A 26,524-nucleotide genomic window follows, 5' to 3' on the forward strand; every position below is an offset into this window, starting at 1 on the left:
CCTACTACTGAAGGTGTATGATCCATGGGTCTCGGGAAACTAAATCTGGATATCCTGACCAAAGTAAAATTGCTTCCGGGAAATCCTGACCCAGTTGAAAAATCTCACCAGGTAAGAACTTTTGCAGGATTGCCTGCTATCAAGCTGAAAGGGAGCCAAAATGTTTAGGTGTGATATTTGTGCCTGGTGAACTTCAGGAGAAGAGAGTCTCGTGTGGGCTTTCCAAAATGGGTCACATATTGTTACAAGATCATAGGAACGGGGTAGCAGGGATGGGAAGGGCGCTGGGAGATTAAATGGCCCAGCACATCCTCAAAGTCTACTATTTGAAAATGGCTTTAATCAAAGTCTCTTTTTATGGTGTAATTCCTAAGTGGAATAATAATACTTTCTGAGTAGCCAGTGGGGAATGGGCTGGCAACAGGCTTTTTATTTCACACAGCTTAAGTAACTAGAGGAACCAAGTGCAAATTCTAACACTCACAATATTATATGGACCATAGCCAATTCTTCATGGATTTGATTCCATAAAAATGAGTTTTGGCAGCTCAGGGCAGTAAGATATTGTTTCCTTGTTCTTAAAGGAGATTATATCTAGGAACCCTTCTCTTCTTCTCCCACCAGCCTCCGAAAATTTCCATCTCTACATGCTTAAGGGAGAACGGCTACGTAGATCTGTCGAACTTCAGGGTTCACAGTTTTATGCATTTCACTGTTCTAATAAGGAGACAATGGGCAACCTTGTTCTAGAGTGAGCAGTTCAAGTTTTCTGAGATTTGCTGATCCGTGATAATGATTACGTAGCATGCCAGAGCTGGTGCTAGAAATTGGATCAATTCCAGAAGGCTGCCTGGAGACGCCATAGTTCAGGTCCTCGCCTCAGTGGATACTGCTGGGCTGTGATCATGAAAGCAGGCCAAGGAAGACCCGCTGATTTCACTGGAGAAGGAGAGGTGCTTCTTTAGGAAAAAAATGTCAAGGACTTAGGACATAGTCTAGATGGACCTGAAACATAAAATGATTCCTGAAGGCAAGAAGAGATGCAAAAAGGGAGAGGACAAGTCATAGATCAGACTGCTCTGTGAGGGAACACTGGAAACGGGGAAATGGCTTGATTACAGCTGCATGAGAAACCGTTGCTGGAACGCAGAGAAGTGTCACAGAAGCAGAGATGCGGTATCGCAGAGGCAGAATCTGAAACGACTCACCCAGAGAGAGACAGAATCCAGGTAACTGCTGGAAGTCTGAGCTGGAAGTGCAAGTGCACCGTGAAAGCAACCGAGAATTGCCTTGGGGAGGCCGGGAGAGCTGTCTCAAGCGGTTAGAGAAATCCTGGACAGATGTGAGCAGGGAATCAGAGAAGACTCACAGCATGATTTGTGCGTTCCGAGGTGCACAACCATTGTGGATAGAGATAACAACCTCGCCTGGACTCTCAGGAAACCTGCCCTAGGAATTCATGAAATTGGACTCTAACGAAAGGCACTTATCTAAGAAATGAGCCACAGTTAAAGGGGTACCAGGCGGAGTAATGATAGATCAAAACCAGGCCCGGGCTCAGTGTTTGTCTAACGGTGGGGAGAGTATCTCCTGCCACTCCTCTGCTCTGGGTCCTCAAAAAGCACTCATTTTGCCCAGAGTAAAAGCCAAGCCCTCAGATCTGCCCACACGCCCTTGCTCAGTCCTACACTTTCATCTCAGCCTCAGCTCCTACTGCCGCCCTTGCATTCTCCACCCCTCACACACTCACCAGCCTCCTGTGTTCAGCACACTCCTGCCCCAGGGCTTGGGCTCCGCTCTGCCCCCTACCTGAGCCAATCCTCCCCAGCTAAGGCCTCAGCTCATCCTTCCCCTGTCCCTGAGGCCCCTGCTCAGATGTGCCCTGCTCAGCCAGGCCTTTCCCGACAACCCTATTTCAAACTACAACCCTACCCCCCCCACCCCCAGGCACTTCTTAGACGCCACTCTGCTTTTATTTTTCTTCGTGGCACTTTTCATCATCTGCAATGCCTACATTTTACCAAGTGTGTGTCTTGTCTCTCTCCCTCCAGACACGTGCTCCATATTGAGGGCAAAGGTGTCTGCCCCTTTGCTCCACTAGTGATCCAGGGCAAAGAAAAGTGTCCAGTACTGAGTTGATGCTTAAAATATGAGTTCTGAATGTCCTGAAAGATTTTTTTTTTAAATAATGGATGCTTTTAGCACAACTGGAATTGAATCATGCCATCGCTTTCATTATGGGAGATGCTAACAAAATCTGAAGGAATATACCAGAAAACAAGAGTGAGATTAAAAACCAAAAAACATAATAATAATACAAAAGGAAGAAAGGTGTTCTGTCCCCGGCAACAGCTCTAGTCCTGTATGCATTAGAGAAGACAAGGGTTCAACTGTGAGCTGGGCTTGGCCAGAGGAGGAGGGGAAGAGCTGATGGAGAAGAAACAATGAAGGCAAGTTCCGGTGTCGCAGAAAAAGATGCAAGAGAAGGGACGACCCCACAAGGTCTGAAAGAGGCAGAAATTGGGAAAAAACAAAATCATGCATGAGTTCATAATTTTTGAAACTGTGCAATGGGTCAATAAAGGATTCCCTATGCTAACCTGTCTACTTTTGTATATGTTTGAAATTTTCCATTTAAAAAAAGAGTTGTGTGTTGTTGTTTTTCTTTCTTTTTCTTTCTTTTTTTTTTTTTTAAAAAAAGGAAAAGCAGAAGGATAATGCCCTGAGAAGCACATGGTGAGGTTCTGGGAGCCACCAAGCTCCCAGGGACACAATCTTCAGACGCAATGACAATGGCTCCATTTCACAACCTTGCTAGGGCAATTTTCCAGCTGAAACAAAAACTGTGGCTATGAAGAAGGCACCTACCACAGAGGCAGGTGCTGCAGAACTAAATAATCCCCTCGCAGCAGGCAGGGGAGCAGCCAGGGTGGCTCACCGGGCACAGCGGATACCCCGTCACCACGCAGAGCTCATAGTTTGTTCCGCCATCTTTCCCTTTATTTCTCTACTGGTTAGAATCTCGGGCAGAGAAGAGTGTGATGTATGGAGCCCTACGGCGGTCTGAGAAATGTATAAATTAAGTCAGGTAAAGCTCTTATCTTGGTGAACTGGCATATCATATGTGATCAGAAAATCTGACAACTGTTGTGGTGACCTCCCACGCAGAAGCACACCACGTGCCATGGTCCTATACCTTTCCACTTCTTGTTTTATTTTCTAGTTATCTGTATTTGTGTTGTAAGGGACTATAAGTGTGTGGAGGTCAGGGATCATGTCCTAATCATCTTTGTATTATGCCTTGCATGAAGAGGATGCTCAATGACTAATCACTTTAAAATGAGGTGAACAAAGGGCATGCCATGTTTACCATTAACTATTAAAGCTAGTTTTCAGATTTAAATAATATCACAAAGTAGGTCAGTAATTCTCTTGATCCCAGGTTAAAGTTTCTTCTCAGATAAAACTCTGAAGAAGTAGAAAATGGGTAGTTTAACACCGGGGTCACCCAATCGCTGAAAATAAAGCCACATCCTCAGGGAGTGGACATAGTTGTTTTCATCAGAGAACCTGAAAGACCCTCCCCAGCAACACAGCATCCAGGCTGCCGGCAGTCCTGGGAATGACTGTATGATCCTTCATGGCTCCCTAAACACTCCACATGCAATGTGCTTTCTCCTGAGGTCTTTCCTTCAGTGCTGAAACCATGGAGACCTTAATAAATATTATTATAAAAAACAGCAATATTTTGTGGAGCTAAGAAACAGCCCATCTAAGTGTCATATCAGAATGTATAGTCTCCCTCAGTGACGCCGAGGCCGCTGTGACTACACAGTCACTGTGCCAGGCAGTCAACAGTGCCGTACAAGTGTTGCCCAACAGGCCACCTGAAGGGAAAATGCCACAGACAGAAGAAGGAACAAAAAGCTACTGAAGAAGACATGGTTTATGGCTTTCAGTTGCCCTCTAGCAAAAGGAAACAGAAAATCTTCCAAAAATAACAACACATGCCACTGAATACATTCAGGGACACAAAACTTCTGGACTGTCTACAGCTACAAAACTACACAATAAAAAGAGTTCTCGGGATCAGAAAGTGTGTATTTGTTCTTCATTTTGCGTTTACTTCTCAGATTAGTGTACTGGTCGTTGTGAGCTTCTTAGTGGTGCACTTGTGGCTTTTCCATTTGCCTCTGTGTGATCTGGGGTTTCGCCTTTTCCAAGCTTTGGCATCACTGTCTGTAAAGTGGGGATTGCCCGGGCCGGTGTGGTTCTGTGGTTGAGCATCGGCCTGTGTACCAAAAGGTCACAGGTTCAATTCCCTGCCAGGGCACATACCCAGGTTGTGGGTTTGATCCTGGGTCGCGGTGCATACAGGAGGCAACAATGTCTCTCTCTCTCTCTCTCTCTCTCTCTCTCTCTCTCTCTCTCTCCTTCTCTCTTCCTTCCTCTCTCTCTAAAATAAAAAACATTTAAAAATTAAAAAATGGGGATAAAAGTATTATTAACTTAAGAAGATCACTGTGAGGATTAAATACAACAATATATAAAATGTCTGCTACATAGGAAGCTTTCAACTTGCTCTTATGATTTGCCTGCTTTTTGCATATGTGATAAATTTGAATTTGACTTAGTTTATTTTAATTTTTTCATTCTAATTACAAAGCATTACATATATTGTAAAAATATTATAAATGCAGAATAATATAATTGGGATAATAAATCCTACAGTAAGTCTACACAGATAAAAAAAAAATTAGCTTTGCAATAAATTTCTAATTGCTAAGGGTGGTAGCCATGTTATTTTTATTTGTGCAAATTTTACCTGGCACACAGCAGCTGCCCATGGAATGTATGTTGAAAGATCTCATCGTCATAAATAAGGGTGAGATAATATGGCTGTGTTTATGTATAAGTAAAAGGAAACATTTTTAAAGAATGATCCCTGGGCTCTTTTCAAAATAAGACATTCAACTGGAATCATTGGAAGGACAAAACAAAAATGCAGATTCCCTGGTTACATGTGGCCATACTGCCTGAGTGTTCATAGTATGCTGCTACGCTTGGTTGCTCTATATAAACCACAAGTTTTTTTTCTTTGTGCCATGATTGCTATACGTTCCTATTCTTACCCTTTTATCCTGAGTTTTTTTCATGGATAGATTTAAACCTCCATAAGCGCGGGCATACTATTTGCATCCTTTCTTTTAGATTCTCTATTCTCTCCTGGTCCCAGACTTTGTACTCCAGGGTCACACACAGAATTCTATGAACTGATAAAGTGAATCAGCACCCGCCCAGACAAGCGACTTTTCCCAACCAGGTAAGGACAATTTATGGAAAGTAAAACGTTGGGAGGCCCAACTTCACCTCCATTTAACCCCATCTAAACAAAATGTAGGTGGTCATTAGTTGTTCCTGCTTAGTGTCTTGCATTGTATCAATAGCATCTGTTGAGAAATGGCTGCTATGCGAAGGCCTCAGGCTGGGTGCACAACCCTGTTCCACTGACCCTGAGTGGCAACCTCTCTCTTGCTCAAGGTGGCATTAGGGAGAATGTGGCCTTTGGAGCTGCACTGCAGAGTTTAAGTCCAGGACCCACTGCCCAGTGCACCCATGTACTAAACCACCCTGAACTTCTTTCCTCAGAGCAAGCATTAAACAAGTGTAAATTATCATTATTAGCCGCAGTAAGAGCAATAATAACATCAACCCTAATGATGGGTGGCCTAGCAATGTCCCAGCCAAATATCAGTACTGCCCATGAATATAAGTTACATGGGTACAATCTGAACCTCTACAAATTACATATCTAATCATTCATTCACTTGGTAAATGACAAGTTGTTGTTTTTTTAATAGCAATGATATTGAGATCACCATGTTAAGAACTAACAGGAACCAAGCGATGAATAAAACATGCATTAGTTTTATAAGAAAAGGCCGAAGTACTCAAAATCCCAGGCTGCATTAGGAGATGTCTTTTTGAAATGAATAGTGCCATTAGTTCCATATGACACGATGCATAAAACACAATCTAAAACTAAAGTAATCAGGAAAATGGGTCCCTTCCACCTCTACAGATAGTGGTCAATTCCCAAATTATTAGTGTCCTCAAGTTGCTCTAAAAAAACGGGTGCCCAAAGTGGGAAAAGCATACATGTGCTATAAAAGAGGACATAATCAACATTGCTATTAAGTGTGTTCAGAACAGACAGGCTCAGCATTGCCACATCAAAGAGGGATTTTTATATTTTGTTCCTCAGTGGGAGGAGAAGAGAAACTAGAAACATCTAGCCATACTATGTCCACTGTATACTGTTAGATATGAAATGCAGGAACAGAGTCCAAGACAACAGGCTTAAGGCCTTAAAAAAACATGAGGCTCTAATCTCTGAGGGGGCTTCCAAGTCTGACCTGGTTTCAAATTCTGACCTTATCATGGAACTGGTTTAAATTCCTAAAGTTCCCTGAGCTTCCGTTTCTTCATCTGTGCAATGGAAGAGATGTTGTGAAGACTGCATAGACCCGGTGCATGTATGGAACGTGTCTAAAGTAGTACATAGCATGTCGTAAGCCTTCAATAAAAGTAGGCCTTATAATGATTATTTTATCATCAGTGGCCATTTTCAAGCATTGACTCTACAACGACTGCCCACGCTATGGTTCCCTTAGATCAGGACAGATACTTGCGGACTTCCTCTTGGGCAAAAGGCCAGCAGTGCTGCCACAGTGCCCCGTGCTTGAGCCCCTACGGCTGCTTCTGCTGACTGCCCGGTCTCCTCAGGTTTGATTTCGTTTGGCGTCTGGACTTCAAGTGTCTCTTTCTTTCTTGTGTGACCAGTCCTGTTCTACCTACTTATAAATCAGCTTCGTAGGTTCCTACCTACCCCTGAGATCTGAACTTTATCTTTGGTAATGACCCAGTTCCTACCAGATTATTCTTTCTGTTCCACCCTCTCTGCCCTGTGTCTTAGGAGAAATGTGGCTGCGGGAGGTTCTGAGGGACCCATGGTGATGTCAGGCAGTTATATACCATTTTAAAATTCTCTCTTTTCATCTCTCTGCCCTTTTAGTGCCCACAGCACAAAGTGGAAGGAAGTGGTGGAGGAGCAGCAAGGTCTAATTGGCAACTCCTGCTTGGACCAGCAGACACACGCTGTTTGCTTTGGAAGGGAAATGGCCTGAATGCCCTCCCCACTGTTTGCATGAACCTACCAAGCATCGGATCCATCCAATTACATCCTGTAGTAAGGGATGATGGATATTAAAATTATATGGGTCAGGGCTCAAATACAAGTGCAGTTCTCTCAGCTTGAGTTAAATCAAGTATTTACTTTGAGACCAAACGTACAAATTATGGGTTGTTGAATCAGCTGGAGTTCTCAAAATAGAATTTGACCTGAATAGAGATAATTCCATGAAAACACTACTGGAAACCAAAATGCTTATCTAATCTGTAAGTCTGGCAACACGTACGGCAGTACTGAGCGCTGGTACTGGTGAAAGAGTCTTAATTTTTATGTCTAGAGGAAATTAAGCCAAGAAAAGGAGGACCATTTAGTTCAGAGAAAAGATGTTCATACATTTTACATTTTAAATGATTCCATTTGAGCACTTGGAAAATTAGAGGGCCTTTAGCCAAAAACAGCTCTATGTCACTCTGCTTTGTGGAGCTTAACTAAAGCTTGGCCTTATCTAACTTCTCAGGAATACACTAACCAGAGACTGTATAAGAGTTCCAGAGCTAGCATATGCCTACAAGGGATTAGAGAGAAACCAAAGAAAGGAAAAGCAATTTACTCATAATGGAAAGTATAATGGTTATAGATACAAGAATGAAGGGCCATTCCAGATGGTCAAAAAGGGCTTCAGGCTTGCCATCACTAAAAGACCATTCCCAGAATGGGCAGGAAAGCGCTCTGGTAATTCCTAATAATAGCAAGAAATGGGGTTCCTCTTGGGATCTTTAAAAGCCCATCTTTCCTAACAGTTAAAAGCACACCGTCCAATGAAAAAGAAAATAGCTATTTCTTTTCAGAAAACTATGTCTATTCTTAGCCTTATTAAAAAAGAACCCAAATCCAATATTATTAGGATGGACTTTTAAAAAAGGCAACGAGCTAGAAAGGATAGCTTTAAGAATACCAAGAATGTTTTTCCATGATCCTCATCCTCCTATATCTACGTCTTTTTCAGTTTTAAAATGATTATTGCTTCTTGAAATAATGAACGTTTATTATAGAAAATACAGGCCAGCAAAAAGTAAAAAAGAAAAAGAAAGCTAAAACTAAACCATAACCTTGCAAGCCATAGCTAACCACTGTTAATATATTGGTGTATAAAAATCCAGATATACTGGGTGAAGTGTGTGTGTGTGTGTGTGTGTGTGTGTGTGTGTGTGTGTTCTCCATCCAGTGGCTCAATGCCTAAAATTATATCTTACTTGAACTTGGTTTCCTTCATTGAAGTCATATAGAAAATTGGTCCCTAAAAGGGGATTTTTATTGACCTTTATCAGTCATTCACACCCCGATGGAAAAGATCTCTTTAGCTGCTTTTGAAAGAGCTAGTGTGAGTCACTGAAAGTAGAAGCTGGAGTTTAGGGCCATTGGTCCCCTAAGTTCAAATGTTTATGCGTCGGGGAAAGAAAGAACATAAAAGATGAGGCTGATAGATGGAAAACCAACATGGCCTTCTGAATAATGCTGACAAAGGCCATCCCTAAGCGTAGCAGTTAAACTTTAGGGACTGAAAAAAAATCCCAGAATTCAGAAAAAGCTATAAATTTTTAAACTACAAAGAAATTATGAGCAACTCTCAATTAAGTTTGTCAGAATTGTTTTTTGTATTTATAGTTTTATTATACAATATATATCACTTCATAAATTTAGATTTCAGCCTCTTCTGCAGCCACCATATATATGTATATATATGTTTGTGTGTCTATATGTATACATGTGTGTGATATATATATATATATATATATATATATATATATATAGACATATACAAACATGCACAATCAATCCTCATTATTTAGAAAGTCTGTATTTGCTCATCACCTACTCACTAAAATTTATTCATAATCCCAAAGTCAATTCTCATGGTTCTTTCATAACCATTTACGGACACACGCAGAAAAGCAAAAATTGGAGTTGCTTGACACACACTTTCCCAACTGAAATCAGACAAAGCAATGTTGTGTCTTCTTATTTCAGTTCTCATGTTGTACTGTAAACACGTGTCATTTTAGCCCTCTTTTTAGTGCCATGCTCTTCAAATCTTTCTGCTTTTTGCTATTGATTTCACAGTTTAAAATGAAGCACAGTGCTGGAGTCCTGTCCCATGTGCACACGGAGAAAAGATGTGTGTTAGGTAAGTTTTGTTCAGGCATAAGTTATAAAACTGTTGATTGAGAGTTCAATGTTAATGGATTAACAATAGATATTAAATAAGGTGTCCTTAAACAGAAACACACATAAAACAGGCTTATGTGTTCATTATTTGTCGAAAATGTTGTCACCAGAGGCTTATGGGACCCTAACCTTGTATTTTCCCCAGGAACAATGGTTCAGTACTCACTAATTCAGTGTACATGGAGGATTTAAAGAACTACTGCAGATAATAAAAATAAATGATGAGATTATACACCCACACGCGCATGCGTAATTTGGAAATAATTTAACATTCAAAAGAAGTTTCAAAAATAGTAGAGTTTTTGTGTATGCTTCATTGAGTTGTCTCAAATGAAATATCTTATTTTAAAAACCAGAAAATTAATGTTGTTTTAATATTGTTAACTCAAGTACAGATCTTATTCAGATATCATCCATTTTTATATGTACTTTTTAAATATATAGTATTCTATGAAAGTTTATCATATGTGTAGATTCATGTAACCATCACCACAGTCAGCATGCAGAACAGTTCCATCACCCAAGGACTCTCCCTCATGTTGCCACTTCACAGTGACACCCAACCTCAGTCCCTCACCCTGGCATCCACTGATCTGCTATCCATCACTATAATGTTATTACTTTGAAAGATTATATAAATGGAATTACGCAGTGTGTAGCCCTTTGAGATTAGCTACCTCCCCCCTCAGCTTAATGCTCATGACATTCATCCAAGCTGCTGAGTCTATCAATGGCTTGTTGTTTATTTTTTTTACTGCAGAGTAGTATTCCATTGTATGTTATCCATTCATCCATTGCTGAATCCATTTGGGTTGTTTTCAGTTTTGGGCTACTACATATCAAGCTGCTTACCATGTCTTCTTTTTAAATTAAATTTATTGGGTGACATTGATTAACAAGATTATATAAGTTTCAAGATTATATAGGTTTCAATATGATACATCATCTGTATATTGCATTGTGTGCCCACCACCCAAAGTCAAATCTTATATTACATCTTCTTTATTGAATCATCTACTGAAGGACACTGGTTGTTTCCACATCCTGGCCACTGTGAGCAATGCTGCAATGAACATAGGGTACATATATCTTTGAAAATACATGTTTTTGAGCAGGTATCTATAAGCGGGTTTGCTGGATCATATGGTAATTCTACTCAATATGTTGAGGAGCCTCCATGCTCTTTTCCATAATGGCTGTACTAGTGTACATCCCACCAGCAGTGAATGAGGGTTCTTTTTTCTTCACAACCTCTCTAATACTTGTTATTACTTGTCTTGCTGACAATAGCCATTCTAACAGGTGTGAGGTGGTATCTCATTGTCGTTTTGACTTGCACTACCATGTTTTTAATTTTTTTTATTTTTAATTTAAATTCTTTATTGTTAAAAGTATTATATAGGTCTCCTTTTTTCCCCTATTGACCTCTCACTGGCCGCTCCCACCCCCCAGCACATGCTCTCACCCCCTTACTGTCTGTGTCCATTGGTTATGCTTATATGCATTACAAGTCCTTTGGTTGATCTCTTACTGACCCGCCCACTCAACCCTCTGCTAGATTCACTTAAAATTGGCTCAAATACCATATCCAGTATTGGGGGGAAACCTGTATTTATCCCCACAGTTAGGGTTTGGGGTGTGACTGAGCACTTATATTTCTACTAGTTGTCTCTATCTTCAAGATTCTACTTATTTGTTGAATTTTTATACTCCATTTTGCTTTTCACCTTTTTTGTGTACTATAATATTTGTAATTTCATGTTGCCCTACGTGGCACTACTGTGGTCTTTTTACTCTCCCACTGAAGGCTATGTGTAAGGGGACTTCACTGAAGATTCCAGACAATAGAAGGGTATTATGTCATTATGAACTATAGCAACAACGTGCACCTCCCTAGTTCTAAATGTTCTTGGATTGTTCCTGCATGGAGGATTTTGTGTGGTCTCTCTGTTAAGCAGGCTCTATTTTTCTTCTTCGTCTTTAGGCATGTCTCTTTCTTGTTTCTGTTCCCTTTCCAGCCTCGCTCATCAGCCAATAACTCATACACTTACACACTCTGTTCATTTCTTATGCAGAAGCAGGTTAGTTAGTTATCTTTGTCTCACTTTAGCTCATTCTGGACTAGCCCTGAGAACAATCTTTCCAGAACCAAAATTGTTCACCCATCAAGGTGTTTTACTAAACAACACCTTTCCAAGAGAATTCACTCATCAGCTCTTAAAAAACCATATTTTCCTTCCTGTTTTACATTTCTAATGGAAGTCATCAGAACATAGGACTACAGAAAACTAATTTATGGCCAATTTTGTGTTACTTGAACCCCTGAAAAAAATATTTAAGTGTGCTTTCCAATGTGACACTTTATTTAAAGGAAGTCAGACACCGGCCCCACTGGAAATCTGCCTTTACAGCTCCCACTAAGGGTTGCCCATGTGCACACTCATGGGCTCATCCAAAGCATGAATCCTTCTGTTTTGAGCTCATATTCATTACGATCATTATCCATGGGGTCAAGTCCCTCTGTCACACCTGACAGCATGAGGGAAGAAGTGGGATGAGATGAGGAACAATTCATGAAGAGTTTTGCTGACTCCCAGGAAGGGAAGGAGGCCTCCTTCGACCTTTGATCTCTGCTCCCATTCCAAAATCAGTTCTGTGAGCACTCACCCCGTGCTCTCAGGGTGCCAAGGACACAAATGTAGGAAGCTCATTATCCTGCCTTCAAAGTACTGCAACTGGTTGCAGAGAAAGATAAGCATAAGACAAGTCATTAGAAAAATGGTGTTTTTCCAGAGATAGAGCACAGCTATGAGAGTTAGGCCACAGGTATTTAAGCCTACAGAAATGTGAGCAGGAAAATAGCAAGCTCCACTTTGTGGGAGACAAACTGTTTGGCAGCAATGTTGAAGGGAACAGGCCCGAATCAGGAGGAACTGGAGGCAAGGGGCTAGAAAGCAGATGCAATAATCCAGATTAGAGATGATCAAACTCTTTTCCAATGCGGAGTTCAAGGAGATGAAGGTGAGAGACCAAATACAGGTGAGAGTTGACTCCACAGGGTTTGGTGACTAACTGGGATGCTGAAGGGAAGAGGGAAGAAACAGAACAATGCAAGAGGGCAAAAGGTTCCCGGATGGGGAGGCAGGGAGCAAGGTATACTGTCAGCTAGAAGTCCTCAGGAGAAGGAGCAAATTGGGAGGTGCTACAGGGGTGGGCAGGAAAATAATGTGTTTATTCTTTTCTCCTCTCTGAAGTAAACAATGTCTTTAGAACACAGATGGGAGTGGGGGAGGGAACATTCAAAAGGCAGTCTTAAATCTGATGAATACATATTAAGCACTCAGTAACTGTTAGTACAACTAACTAAGAACTCAGAAGAGGACTGGAGGAGATATAACAGACATTCGGGGTTACAGATGTCATCCAAGAAGCCTCTTGTTCCAAAATTACATCATAATCCTTCCCTTCTTTCTCTCCACTCCCCCTCTACAAAATTCCTCTTCCCTTTGCCCTACCAGAAAAATGCTTGATAATGATACCTAAAGTATTTAGAAGTCACCCATGCATCTGTAATTTAATTGGCTGTATTAATTTTATATAACTATACATGTCTATTTTATACTATTGAAAAAAGAAACTTGTTTGCCGGGGTCCGACCCCAGCAGGTCCAGGGGTCCCCAAAGGTGTGGACGGAGTCGGCGAAGAAGGAATGACACGGAGACAGCGTTCAGTTGATCAGCAGCCTAGCCAGGATCTCTAGCCAGGTTCTGTTCAGGATCTCCAGCGAAGTTCTGGTTAGGATCTCCAGCCAGGTTCTGTGTCCATGTTCTCTTGCTAGGCTCTCCAGCCAGGTTCAGTTACCAGGTTCTAGTCAGGTTCTCTTGCCAATTTCTGTAGTCAGGTTCAGTCCAGGATCTTTTGCCATGTTCTCTCGCTAGATTCTGTCTCTAGGTTCTGAGGCCAGTTTCTGTCCAGGATCTTTTGCCATGTTCTGTCTCTAGGTTCTTCTCTAGGTTCTGTGCCTCTTGGTTCTGTCTTCTAAGTTCTGTCTCTTTCTGTCTTGTTACATCTGTATTTATACCAGTTGATTCCAATCCTATCAATCTCTATTACAAAGGTTAGGGCGTTTCTTATCTCCATTCCAGGGAGTATAGATTATGTAGCTTAAGCATGATTGTTCATAGTTAAAGTGATTATTTACCCTCCTGGCACTTAGTTAAGAGGTTTTATTCCCTCCCTAACTTCAGGGGAAAATCCCTACCTGGGGAAACAACCTTTCTCAGAGACCTTGGTTAAAACACATAGTGCCAAGAAGGTGAGCAAACATATTAAGAACAGTATGCCATACATGCCAGGTCCCTTGAAACAGCAAGGATGGACCGGCTCCCGGCACTTGTTTTGAGTTTTTTATTCCAATATTAACTCCTCTTGATGTAGTCATTTCTATACATTAAAAATTCTCCTAACACAAAATAGTAGAATTTTCTCCAGCTGTGTCCGGTCAGGAGACCTTGTTACTTGCCACCTTTGTTTTAATAAGTGCTGGAATTAGTTATGTAATTCCTCTCCTCACTCTTTTCAGGTAGATCAGGTAGAACTAAATAGGGATGTGGAATAAAGTGTACATTTCCAAACAAAAACAAAACAAAACACTTTTTAACAGCTTTGTTACTCAATAACTGGAGTCAAGAATAAAAGGGGTTTTACATAAGTTATAGATTAACCAGAAGTTTCCAGTTTCTTCCAAACCATGCCTTAGAGCAGGGGTCCTCAAACTTTTTAAACAGGGGGCCAGTTCACTGTCCCTCCGACCGTTGGAGGGCCGGACTATAGTTTTAAAAAAACTATGAACAAATTCCTATGCACACTGCACATATCTTATTTTGAAGTAAAAAAACAAAACGGGAACAAATACAATATTTGTATTTGCATGTGGCCCGCGGGCCGTAGTTTGTGGACCCCTGCCTTAAAAGCTTTGCCTATTGAACTAAATCCTCTATGATTGCTTTCTTACATTTCCCGCCTATGTCTAGAATGGCTTCTGCATTACTGAATAGCTAATAGGCACCTGTTAATCCTTTCGGAGGCATTTACCTAAATGAAGCTTTCCCTCATAGCATTCAAGGCGCTGTGAGGGAAATCACTTCGAGCAAGCAGAAGTTTCTTTCCTCTCGCCCTCAGGCCTTTCATGCAGAGAAGTGCTTGGGAGGCCACACCATCTCAGCTGAAGAAAGTGGATGGCACCTAGCAGAAGAGAAGAGAGCGCCATGTCCAGAGGTCTCAGGTGGCTGCCTCCAGGTGAAAACATACTGCCCTCTTTAACCATCACCCTCATCCTCAGAAACTGGAAATCTCCAGTAATTTGGATCCTTGGGGGCTACATGGCCTGATAGTAGAAAAAAAAAAGGTGGTTGATTTCTCCCTTCTTCTAGGAAAAGACAAACCAAAAACCACCTATTTTTCCTTTTCCTCCCACTTTACAAGCCTCTTGCTTTGGGTCCAAGTTAACTCTAGAAATGCGTGGTTTGACTCTAGAAAAGGAGCTCCCTATACAGTGTTCACATGCCTTCTTAAATTTATTGTGAATTTTATTTGATTACAGTTAGCATTTTTCTTTACTTGTGCTACTCTCCACTGTTTGTTTTACATGTTTTACATGTATGTCTATTTATTACTTTTTAAGAATAGAACCATTGAGTCAGAAAAAGTAACCCAAAAGGTTTATTAAAAATATATATAAAATAAGATTCTTCTTTTACAATTTAAGTTAAAAAAAAAACCTTTGAACATGGCTGAGACAGTATGAAGACAATTAATTTTAAAATGAAGCAGAGTTTATGTGCATTGGGGGAAAAGTGAACTCTTTGGTGATTGTCTTTGGGCAGGGGCGGGTGGACGTCGGGTCAATTTTTTTCCTTCATTCTCCATTTTTCACTTTTCCTTTAATGAGCATGTGTTTCCAAAGTTTCTGCCTCCCATCTTCTCGGTAAGTAATGACACTCACGTGCCCTTTTGACTCTGCTGCAATTTTTTGGAACTGCCCCCAGGTCCCTCCAAAGCCTGGTCTCTCGCTGTTGCTTGGATCATGTAGAAAGGCCATGATTTGGACGAGGGTCAATTCCATGCTTCTGCAGTTAAGAATGAGGATAAGTGAGAGCATGAGTAACAAAGTCCCTGAAAAATGAGAAAAGTGACTCATAAAATGTACCTAGATAACTTTTCTTGCTCACTTCTCTAACTGTCTCTTCACATTTTAGTTTCCATTAGCATCATCATGTGGTTCCCTGAAGGGAGAGCACCGCTGTGGTCAGCCCTGTACATTCCAAGTCCTCAAAACAGGCCGCATCACACCCTTCATCTGGGACTATAGATGGTTCTTTAACAGACTCTAGAAGCCTCGGGTTCAAATACATTTGCTTTATTTCCCATTTCCTGACACTCCTTTTGACATGGTTCTCTTATTAAAGAAAATATTTTTTCCCATGTAGTTCTAAGAAAAAAGAAGTCAGAAAGATAGAAATAAGAGCTGTGACATCAGCTTCAATGGCTCACTGGCACATTCACACACAAAATAAAACGGCAAGAGATGGCTCATGCCATTAATGAAGGCAGATGGAGAGGAAGAACAAGTCTCTGGAGAGGGACCTGTGGGTGAACACAGAAGCGTTAAGAATGTCTGGGAGGCCTAATTCACCTCAAGTGAGGGCGTGGCCAGAGAAGACTTTCCAAAGACCTGGAGGAAAGAGAAGTTAGGGGGTGGGGAGAGGTGAGTAGGCACTCCAAGCAGAGGGAACGTCACGTTCGAAGACCAGAATCAAGAAAGACAGGCTGTGGGGACTCCAGGATGGCTTGGATACTGACTATAAGGAAAGAAGGAAAAGCCACAGATGGAGAGGCGGATGGGGACCTATCATGCTATACTAAGTGAGGGCGGCGGGCAGAGCACTGTGGGACATTAAAGCAGGTGAAAGATCCGATCGGATATTGTCCAGTTTTAAAGCTAGGCAGGATCTCAGAATTTGGTGGACCATCTTGCAACAGAGGACACTAAATTCCAGAGAGATGAAGCGACTGTCGCCATAGCACACAGCCCGTGAAGGGTAGAGTTGAGTCTAGAACAGTTCAGGACTCTTTCCACTCCACCACATTGTCTCTCCCAAAAGGCAGATGGCTGATCACAGTCCTATGCGTCAAGCTACTTCCTCTGGAATTTCATACGAGACTTTATGTTCAAGAGTAAAGGCTGCCTGCTGCTGAGACAGTTGCAAGGTTAGCCTGTCCCAGCGTGAAAGCAGTCTGTACGGCCAACAAGGGTGTCCTGAGCATTTCCAAGACCAGGGCCATGTTCACGGTAGAAAGAAATCAATGGATGTGAGAAATGAATGAAGAGGTGGGTTCGGAAGAATAGAGGTGTTATTCTTACAGCATCATCTGCGCCCCTACTTTCTGCCCAAATGACCTCACCCCTTCCTGTTCCCCTTACCTTCCCATGTGCCTTTGTTCTCCTTTTCATCCTTCCCTTCCCATCACTCTGAATTTCTCCATTCCTGTGCCCTAAATGGTGGGCAGTCAGAATTAAAGATTGAGGAGGAGGTTGGAATCATGCAGAGGAAATTCAAAATATTATAGGTGCCTTCTTTTTCTTTCTAATTTTGGCTTAGCTCAGAATTAGCCGTCTTCTAGCCTCTTTGCCAACCTGCTATCCCAGTGGGCACCCCAGAAACGCTGGGGGCAAACCCATGATCAATGCCGCTGAATCCCCAAGGCTGAGCAGTTCATCCGTTGGTTGCCCTGACCCTCCTACCAGAGATGAAAAGCCACCCAGACACTAAGTAGACCGGAGTTCCAGCTGCTTCTGAGCCATCCAGGTGGGGCAAGTGGAGAGAAATGGGGCACTTGGGGCTCAGGCTCTGGCTGCTGGGCTTTGGCCAACAATGTCAGAGAGAGGCTGAAGCCACTGCCCCCCTGGAGCCAGGCTGGACGGGTCGGGGGAGAGGCCGCTTCATCCCTGTGTCCTTTTGAACTTGTTGGGCCGCCAGCAGGAAGGCCGCCAGGGGACCCGGGCACTGCGAGAGGGAGCAGATGACGCTCCGCGCAGGGAGTAGCTGTCTTCGCATGATGCATCGGCCACAGAAGCCAATCTCACTTGCAGATAAAGCGCGTTCATTTTGGTCCAGCGTGGAGCTGACAGGAGGAGGTCACTGGCGGGATGGTTTCCGGCCTATTCATCCTTCTTCTGGGAAAACCACCTCTGCCTTAGGGGAAGGTGTCTAGGTTGTTTCCTTTCCTCCGGGGGCTGCTAAGCACCTGTCTGTGGGGCCTCGTGTGGACTCCAAACGGCCTCTGCCCCAGCAGCACTCTCCCCGCAGCCACCTGAGCCGCACGGGCTTCTAGCAGCGGCCTGTTGACAGGGAGCAAGTGACTGATGAGCCAGGAGGAGCTCATCCCCTTCCAGGAAGAAGATGAAAGCAGCATGGGGTCCAAATCCATCCCTCCGGCTGGCAGTGCTGGGAATCCGGCACAGGGTGGGGAGGAAGGTGCCAGAGATGAGCCACTGGGAAAGGGAGGCTCTCGGGGTGGGAGAGGCCTTACGGGCAGTCCAGCAACTTGGAAATCTGTCTGGCAGCTCCCTGGGCAAGGATTGGAAGTGAGCTTGAGGCAGAGTAGCTGGGAGCTGATGTGTTGATCTGCCCTGATCCCTGCAAGGGAGAGAGGAGTTCCTCACCTAGGGCAGTACTGCAGCGGGTGAAGGGACCGTGCTTAGAGCTGGCAATTTCCCACAGAGCCTCCTCCCAGACTCACAGCCCACAGTGCTCTAGACCAGAACTCACCTAAACCTTTCCCTGCATATTTCCCTGCATTCCCTGAGAAAACGTCCATGTTCACAGTGACCTTGACCTCCGGGCTCCGGCTGCTGTGTGTTGTCTTTGACCTTGACATCCCTGACCCAAACAGGAACCTAGGCTGTTTCCAATTTTTACAAAAATGTCCCTCCCTTAAAGCATTTGTCCTTATAACAACTTACTGCATGTATGGGCATCATAGCCAGGGATTATATTGTGCTATTCTGAAAAACAAATGAAATTTTTATAATATTTATTCCCATCTTAAAATTGATTTTAGATACCAAAGGGCTACTAATGATCTCTCTACCCTTTGCAGCATCCAGCCTTTTGCTGTCTTAGGTGCTCCTCGCCTTCCCTTTCCATGCTCAGCCCTCTCTTCCTGTACCTGAATTTCTGTACCTCCCCTGCCCTTCTCAGGGGGGAATTCACCTTTTCTCATGAAGAAGAGCTTTTGTTTATGTGGGGTATTTTTTGCTTAGGACATCTTCTAAGTAAAGGAATTTAAAATAATTTCTCAAGCACAATTAACTTGAGAGAAATTTGGATAACAGCTATTATTAAAATAATAAAAATTTCACTTCACTAGAGAATCATTTCCTTCACATCTGCTTCACATGCCCTGTTTGATTGTGTGTCTCCAGAACTAAACAAAGTAGATCTCCAGTAAATATGTTTCATTTAATTAATGACTTATTAGAGCTATAATCCTAGATAACCAGGTGGACTCTTAATAAACTCAAACATAACGTTTTTGTTACCACTGGTCCCACAGAGAGCAAAATCTCCACTCTATAGGAAATCTTTCTTTAGGACCAAGAGAGGTTGAGTCACATGCGGTTCCTGAACTCATTAGGGCTTCTCTTCTCCAGGCGCAGTGACAGCCACATTGCTCAGGGGGCAAACTGCTCATATCATGGTCTTTTTATGCCTCAAACTCAGTTCCTAAGGTCAGTCAATATAATGAAAATTAGTTTGTGTGGTTCCATCTTAATAGCCAAAACACTTGCTTCTGTTGAGAATGTTTAAACAGATTTCATCAAAGATATATTTGATGAGATGTTTACAAATACAAAAAATTACTAAGTATGATACATCAAAATTTATTTAACCATCATCTGGATTTTTAAAATGTTATTATTTTCTCATACATGACCCAGACGTTTTTCAAATGACACAAAGCATCACAGATTTAGTTTGAACCTTTATTATCTATTTATAACCACAATTATAAAAATTATCTGTCCTTCTTGTTCATGTTTTCTACTTTTATGAAAGTAATGTTATGTGTATGTTTTACATATGCTAGTGATATAATATTAAATATGTTGTTGTTATAATTTTTCACTCACGTTTATGCTTTCAAACTATACGTGAGTTGTACATGTAGCCTTAGTTCATCTTTTTTAACTGCTGTATAATAAATATTTGTTTTAACAGAAGTTTTATATAAGCATTCTACTAATGTTTGAAATTTAGATTGTTTACATAATTTTGCTACTACAAACAATATTGTATATATTTATGTATGTCTATACGCCCGCACAATGTTTTTGTCCAAATTATGTACACAATTTCTTTACTATCTAGATACCAGTTTTTCTTAAAATGCATTACAAATGTGTTCTAGTTTGTGGTACCAGGTTTAACTTTTTTTATATTGTTTCTTTTGTCTTAAAGAATATTTAAAGTATATTTAATGAATAATGTTTAATGTATCAAAACTTTCCTTTATGGCTTGAACCTGTTGTGTCACATTTACAAAATTTTCCCAACCTTCAACATCATCTAACATTTTCATCTAAAAGTTATAACTTTAATTTTCACATTTGTGAATGTAGAATTTATTTTTGTATATGCTGTGTGGTTAGGATGTAATTTTCCCGCATACAGAACCCAAATTGCCTAGCATCGTTTAGGACATAATACTCCCCCATCCACATGTACCAAATCTCCATCATGTACCAAATTCCCAGGATGTGGCTGTTTCTAGTTCCTCAGCTTAGCGTACTGGCATGGTGAGTCCACTTTTCTTTTTCTTCTTCCTGCCTATTCTTGGAACTTCACTTTAATTATTATCTTTCCTTTGCCAGTTCCTTCTAGTTTTCTTTTTTGGTCCATTTGGAGTTAGAAAATCCTTTTTTTTTTCCTTTTTGAAATGGCTTTTTTGTGAATAGTGACTGCTCTGAGGGTTTATCTAGATAGAACTGCTTCCATATGCACAGTGCTTGACTGATAAATGCAGTAAAATATCCAGCACTGTGGTTTCTACTGCCAAAATTCTCTTAGAAATGGAAACCAGAACAGCCTTTTTTCTTTTTTTTCCTTTTAAAGATAGGCCGTGGGCCAAGATTTTGTTCATTTAAGGAAGAATATAGGAAGTAAAATAAATGAAAGAAAAACAAGCCATGGACCCCCCCCAAAAAATTGTGCCCTGCTATGCAGAGCTGCTGTGCAGGGACCAAGAGCACAAAGCTACCACACAGCAGGGGCAGGGCTCCCCAGGAAGGCTGGAGAGTCATCCTCCCTGCCTCCTAGGTAGGGAGGCCCGGAGAATAAGCATCCCTGTAATGAGAGAAGGACATGGTGTGTGTGTGTGTGTGTGTGTGTGTGTGTGTGTGTGTGTATTTTCAGTTTCTCAAGCAATTGGGATTGTGAATAGAAAGAGAAATTGCCCCAGGAAATGCACCCAGGATTAGCAGGCGCTAATGAAGGCAGTGGGAAGGGGGAGTGGTGGCCTCGCTGCCATACACAGTTAGCCACACACCTGCTTTGGCATCACAGCTCTTCAATATCCTTGCCTTGCCTTTTCATCCTCTAGTCTCAATTCTATTTCAGTGTCACCCTCATAAAGACATGCTATGAGAGAGGAGTCCTTTCCTGGGGATTCTTACTTGTTCAAAGAAACTCCTGCTGGAAATGGTTTCCTGAAAGGCATACACAGACACTCCTGAAATACAGCAGGTGCTGAGATTTCCATCTCCATCTCCCATTTGGAGAGAGGTACAATGAAAGCTTTCCTCTCCCTCTTGTTTACCTCTCCCACAGCGGCTGGTTAGCTATTCCTCTCTAAGGCTGCTCACACACAAATCTGAAAATTAACTTTAGTCCCTGGACACTCAGCCATGAAGCCTGTGCACCGAGATCTCCGACCCTGTCCCCATCCTGTTCTTTTCATTTCTTCTGTTCATCCAGAAGATGCTGCTCTTGCTGCAGATGTTGACTGAAACTTCTAGCACATGGAATTAATTAATTGCCAATTTGGTCAACACAAGTAGCCTTGCTTTATTTGTTTTAGATTCTTCTCCTGTCTAGTTATTTACAGCAGAGGAAACTATGGAATCAGGCAGCGAGGAGCAGTTATTTCTACAAAAACTGGTAGTGACAGCAGCTTGTAGGACACAAGCAACAGTTTGGCATTGCCAGTTACAGAACTGGAACTCAGGAGCTGAGCTCTGTTGTCCAATGAATGTCAAGTTCAGTTAGCAGAGCAGGCCCAAGAATCATGTCAGAAAAATACCTTCTAAAGTATGTTCGTCTTAGAAAGTTCTGAAGTAAAGACCCAGGACAAGATGCCACCGATGACTGGCAAGGGCATTCTTAAAGGAGCTCTTTTGCCATACTGTTCAGCTCTTGTAGTTAAATAAAAGAGAAGGGTTGCATGAATTCTAGCCTCTCCATAGTCTCCAGCAAAACTGCCAATGTGGTATATGCCCCCACATTAGCATTGTAGCATAATATATGGTTTGAGACAGGTTAGAACCAAGTTCACCACAAGCTGAGGCTTTGCTTAGGGAAGGTCTTGATCACCCATTATTTAAAAAGTCAGCCAATACTGGTGAACATGTTGGCCTGGATGCAATTCCTTTTGAAGAGCTGGCATCTTCTGGGAATGAAGGTCAGTAGTCCTACCAACCAGCGCAGCAAAGCTGTAGGTGTATGGGGACCAAGTTCGCTCATTTCTAAAAAATTTTCTTATGAAGAAGGAGAGACTGTGTGTGGGACACGTTCCACAGCAGCAGCTGCCCCCTGACCCTGACTACAGGTGTGTGAGGAAGCAGGAAACCCACACTTCCTTCAGGTACTCCCCTATGAGACGTTCAGAACCTTGTAGTTGAGAAAACTGAGAGTCAAGAAGGCCAAGTAAATGGTCCTGAGTCCCCCAAGTTAGAAAGAAACCAAGTCTTCTGGCCCCACATGCCTTTCCTTTTTTAAAAAAAATACAATTTACAGCTTTGTTTTCTACATCGAGATCATTATTCTTCACTTCACCCTAAGTTGCAAATATTAGACTTTTTTAACATGCTCAGAACAGTCTTTTCTACTCTGTTAAATTCTTAGGTTTCTCATGAAGTTTTGTGATAAATTAAAGATATGCATATCAGCAATTTTGGAGCCTGAAAACAATAATCTTGGGCCAAAATTTATTGTCAAAGAAATATGAAAATTTGTGCTTCGTTCTGGAATTTTGTCATAATGAAGCATTCGTTTTTCTCTTAGACCCTTTCTTCCCAGGCCCCCTTATTTCCCTCCACCCTCACTACCATCAATGAGTCTCTATTGATAAAATTTGCACGTTTGTCAAAGAGCTGACAGGAATCTTCCTGATGGACCTCACTACATGCAGACAAAGGGTTAATGGGCTTGGACATGCTGGTGGGCTGGTGAGAGGCAGGGTGGTTCTGGTGTAAGACATTTTGACCCCACTTTACACTCTGTCCTGCATCTGATTCGTATGATTGTGCTTTTTGCCAATTTCTTCAATAAAACTTTCACAACTAGCATCCCTTTATCAAATTCTCATAGAACATATTGGAAAAAAGTAATCAACACAGAATAAGACTAATACTGGCTAAAACTATATGTGGCAAACTTTGTTATAGATGAAAAACTGAACAATTAAAAGTGGGAAATAGACTTGGTAAACAAAATGTTTTCTTTAAAGAAATATCAACAGTATCTAAAGTTGGACTTACCTTACAAATTCTTATCATGGCTTACAAAGCCCCACCTGATCTAGCGTCCTTCCTTCTATGACTTCATTTCCTTCCATTGCCCCCGACCTTTTCCAGCCACATCTGTGGCAGAGGAGACTTGGGGGAAGAGGATGAAAGGGAACAGCAAAGTGTATTAGTAGTTTTTGTCTAATTCCTACATGAGTCAGCATCAATTTGCCTGATTTTGAGACTCAGTTTAACACGCAGACATCTGCCAGCAGTTAGAACTAAGTTCCTACCCTGAAACTCAAAAGAGTCAACTCTTGCTCTTGCTATGCCCATGCCACTGCCATTATCATCCCCCCAACCCAAACTAACTTTTAACACACTGATCAGAATCTGGCCTCCAAATGCCAGCCGCATGGTTGGGGCAACCCCCTGTTACCAGGCCAACCTGGGCTGACCACTAAACTGGCTGTCTGTCTCCAGGCTCCACATGCTTGAGGAAGACCTCATTTTTGTTCTGATCATCTCTGTTTGTCTGGGCCACCCCATAATTTCCAGATAATGTATTTAGTCTATACAACTGAATTTCTATTAGTCATTCTTGGCCTCCACCCAGGCACCTTTCCCAACCCAGTGCATGTATCTAATTCAAAGTCCAAACCCTCCCTGTCTACTGCATCCCTGCTCTTTCCCAGTCCAGTTGTAACGAGATGAGCCATAGGCTGGCCTCCTTCTCATCATAGCATTCACGGTCAAGCCATTCTGACTCAGACAGGCAGTGGACCAGCAGTTCCAGATGGATACCCAGTGATATAGAAATGCCTGCGAAGTTCTCTGAATTAAGTTCAGGACATGAGGAAATTACAGATTACATGTGTTGAAGAGGTCAGTCAACAAATTCTAAGCACCCACTGTGTTCAGACAATTCCTCAGTGCCAAACCTTTCTTCTTTAAAACAAAACTATTCTCCTCTGGCCTCTATACTTCTACCCCCAACTATTTCTTCAGATACACGACAACAGTTTCGTGGGTTGTTTTGTGTGTGTGTGTGTGTGTGTTTTTTACCGAATTCCATTTAAATCTCTCAGTCCCAATTTACCTGGCAATTCTAAATCCATAACTTGTTCTGTAGAGCTAGCTTTGCAAAGGAGTCTTGAGTTTCACAATTAATAGACATGTTACAAAACAAAAATAAAACAGAACATCTAACTGGGTTGAAGCCATCTCATGGGTCTTTTTTTTTTTTTTTTTTTTTTTTAACCAGAAGTGTGGATTTGTGATATAAGCAGCTGCTCCAAAACCAAACAAATGACAGGACTCAACTCAGAGTTTTAGCCTATCCAAGGGCTGAATTATGTTTGCTTTGAGGTTTTGTGAAAGGTCATGAGGCCTAACAAAGTTCAGATGAAACTTGGCTGTTTCTCCATTAGGCTCTGGCTCAGAACTTGTGGTGTTTCATGTGGTTTGGAGTTTCAAACACAGCGCTTTGCACAGCGCTAATAAATGATTCTTTCTCAGCATGGAAAGCAATTAAACATATGGCCTCTTGGGTTTTGGTCTTCGAATCAGTATTTATTTATTAGGAGCCAGGAGAAGGCTAAATGGCTTAGAAGGGGGATCATGCATAATGAGGTGGGTGAATTTGCTGAAGACACCACATTTTAGATGACTGGAGGCCTGAAAAGCAAGAGAGGAACTCCAGAAGAACCAATAAAATTAGGCCACTGGGAAACATGCTAATGAATGGAATTTAGCATCAGCCTACCAGGAACAAGTTAGAGCTGCTTGCAAAACCCCAGGGAAGGCCACATGAAAGACCTCCAGCACCATCTGTCTTCAGCCTGCGCTGGCCACTCTGAAGGGCGTCCCATGAGCTTTCCAATGCATGCTACTCCTGGCGCTTCCTCTCTAAGCAAGCCTCTTCTGGGTAGTCAACTTGAATTCCTCTGATTCACACTGGGCGTGGGGTTGGGAGACTACCTCACAACGAGTCTCGCTCTAGCTATTCCCTTTTAAGAAAGTGGGTAAGTTGATCTGCTGGGGCAGCCCTAACAGAGTACCAGAGACTGGGTGAGTTGCACAATAGGAAGTTATTTTCTCACGGTTCTGGAGGCTGAAAGTCCAAGATCAAGGTGTTGGTGAACAGGGTTGCTTTCTTCTAAAATCTCTCTTCTTGGCTTGTAGATGGCCACATCTTCCCATGTCTTTACAGGGTCTTTCCTCCAAGTGTCTGTGTCCTAATTTTTAATCTCTTTTAATAAGAGCACTAGTCATATTGTATTAGGGCCCAACTATATGAACTCATGTACTTTAATTACCTCATGAAAGACCTTACCTCCATTTCACCTATCTGATATCAAACTATATTATAAGGCTATAGTAATCAAAACAGCATGGTACTGGCATAAAAACAGACACATAGATCAATGGAACAAAATGGAGATTTTAGAAATAAACACACACCTATATAGTCAATTAATATATAACAAAAGAGGAAAGACCATACAATGGGGTAAAGATTCTCTATTCAATAAAGAGTGTTGGGAAAATTGGAAAGATACATGCAAATAAATGAAATTAGACCACTTTCTTACACCATATATAAGAATAAGCTTGAAATGGATTAAAAACTTAAATGTAAGACTCAAAACCATAAAACTTGTAGAAGACACAGGCGATAAAATCTCAGACATTTCTCTCAGCAATATTTTTTTCTGATAAATCTCCTCAGGAAACAAAAACCAAAAGAAAAAAAGAAAGAAAGAAAGAAATGGAACTACATCAAGCTAAAATGCTTTTGCACAGCAAGGGAAACCATCAACAAAACGAAAAGACAACCTACTGAACAGGAGAACGTATTTGCCAATGATACAAGAGATAAGGGGTTCATATCCAAAATTTATAAAGAACTCATACAACTGGACACCAAAAAAACAAAAGAAACAATTCAATTAGAAAATTGGCAGAGGAATCAAATAGACACTTCTCCAAAGAGGACATACAGATGGCCAATAGACAAATCAAGAGAAGCTGAATATCACTAATCACCAGAGAAATAAAAATTAAAACCACAACATGATATCACCTCACACCTATCAGAATGACTATCATCAATAAGTCAATAAACAACAAATGTTGATGAGGATGTAGAGAAATGAGAACCCTTATACACTGTTGTTCGGAATGCAGATTGATGCAGCCACTATGGAAAACATGGAGGTTCCTCAAAAATTAAAAAATTAAACTGCCTTATGGGTATATAAGGCAATTCCACTTCTGGGTATGTATATGAAGAAACACAAAACATTAATGCAAAAGGA

This window comes from Myotis nattereri, assembly GCF_964212035.1.
Source record: "Myotis nattereri genome assembly, chromosome: 17".
NCBI classification, from domain to species: domain Eukaryota; kingdom Metazoa; phylum Chordata; class Mammalia; order Chiroptera; family Vespertilionidae; genus Myotis; species Myotis nattereri.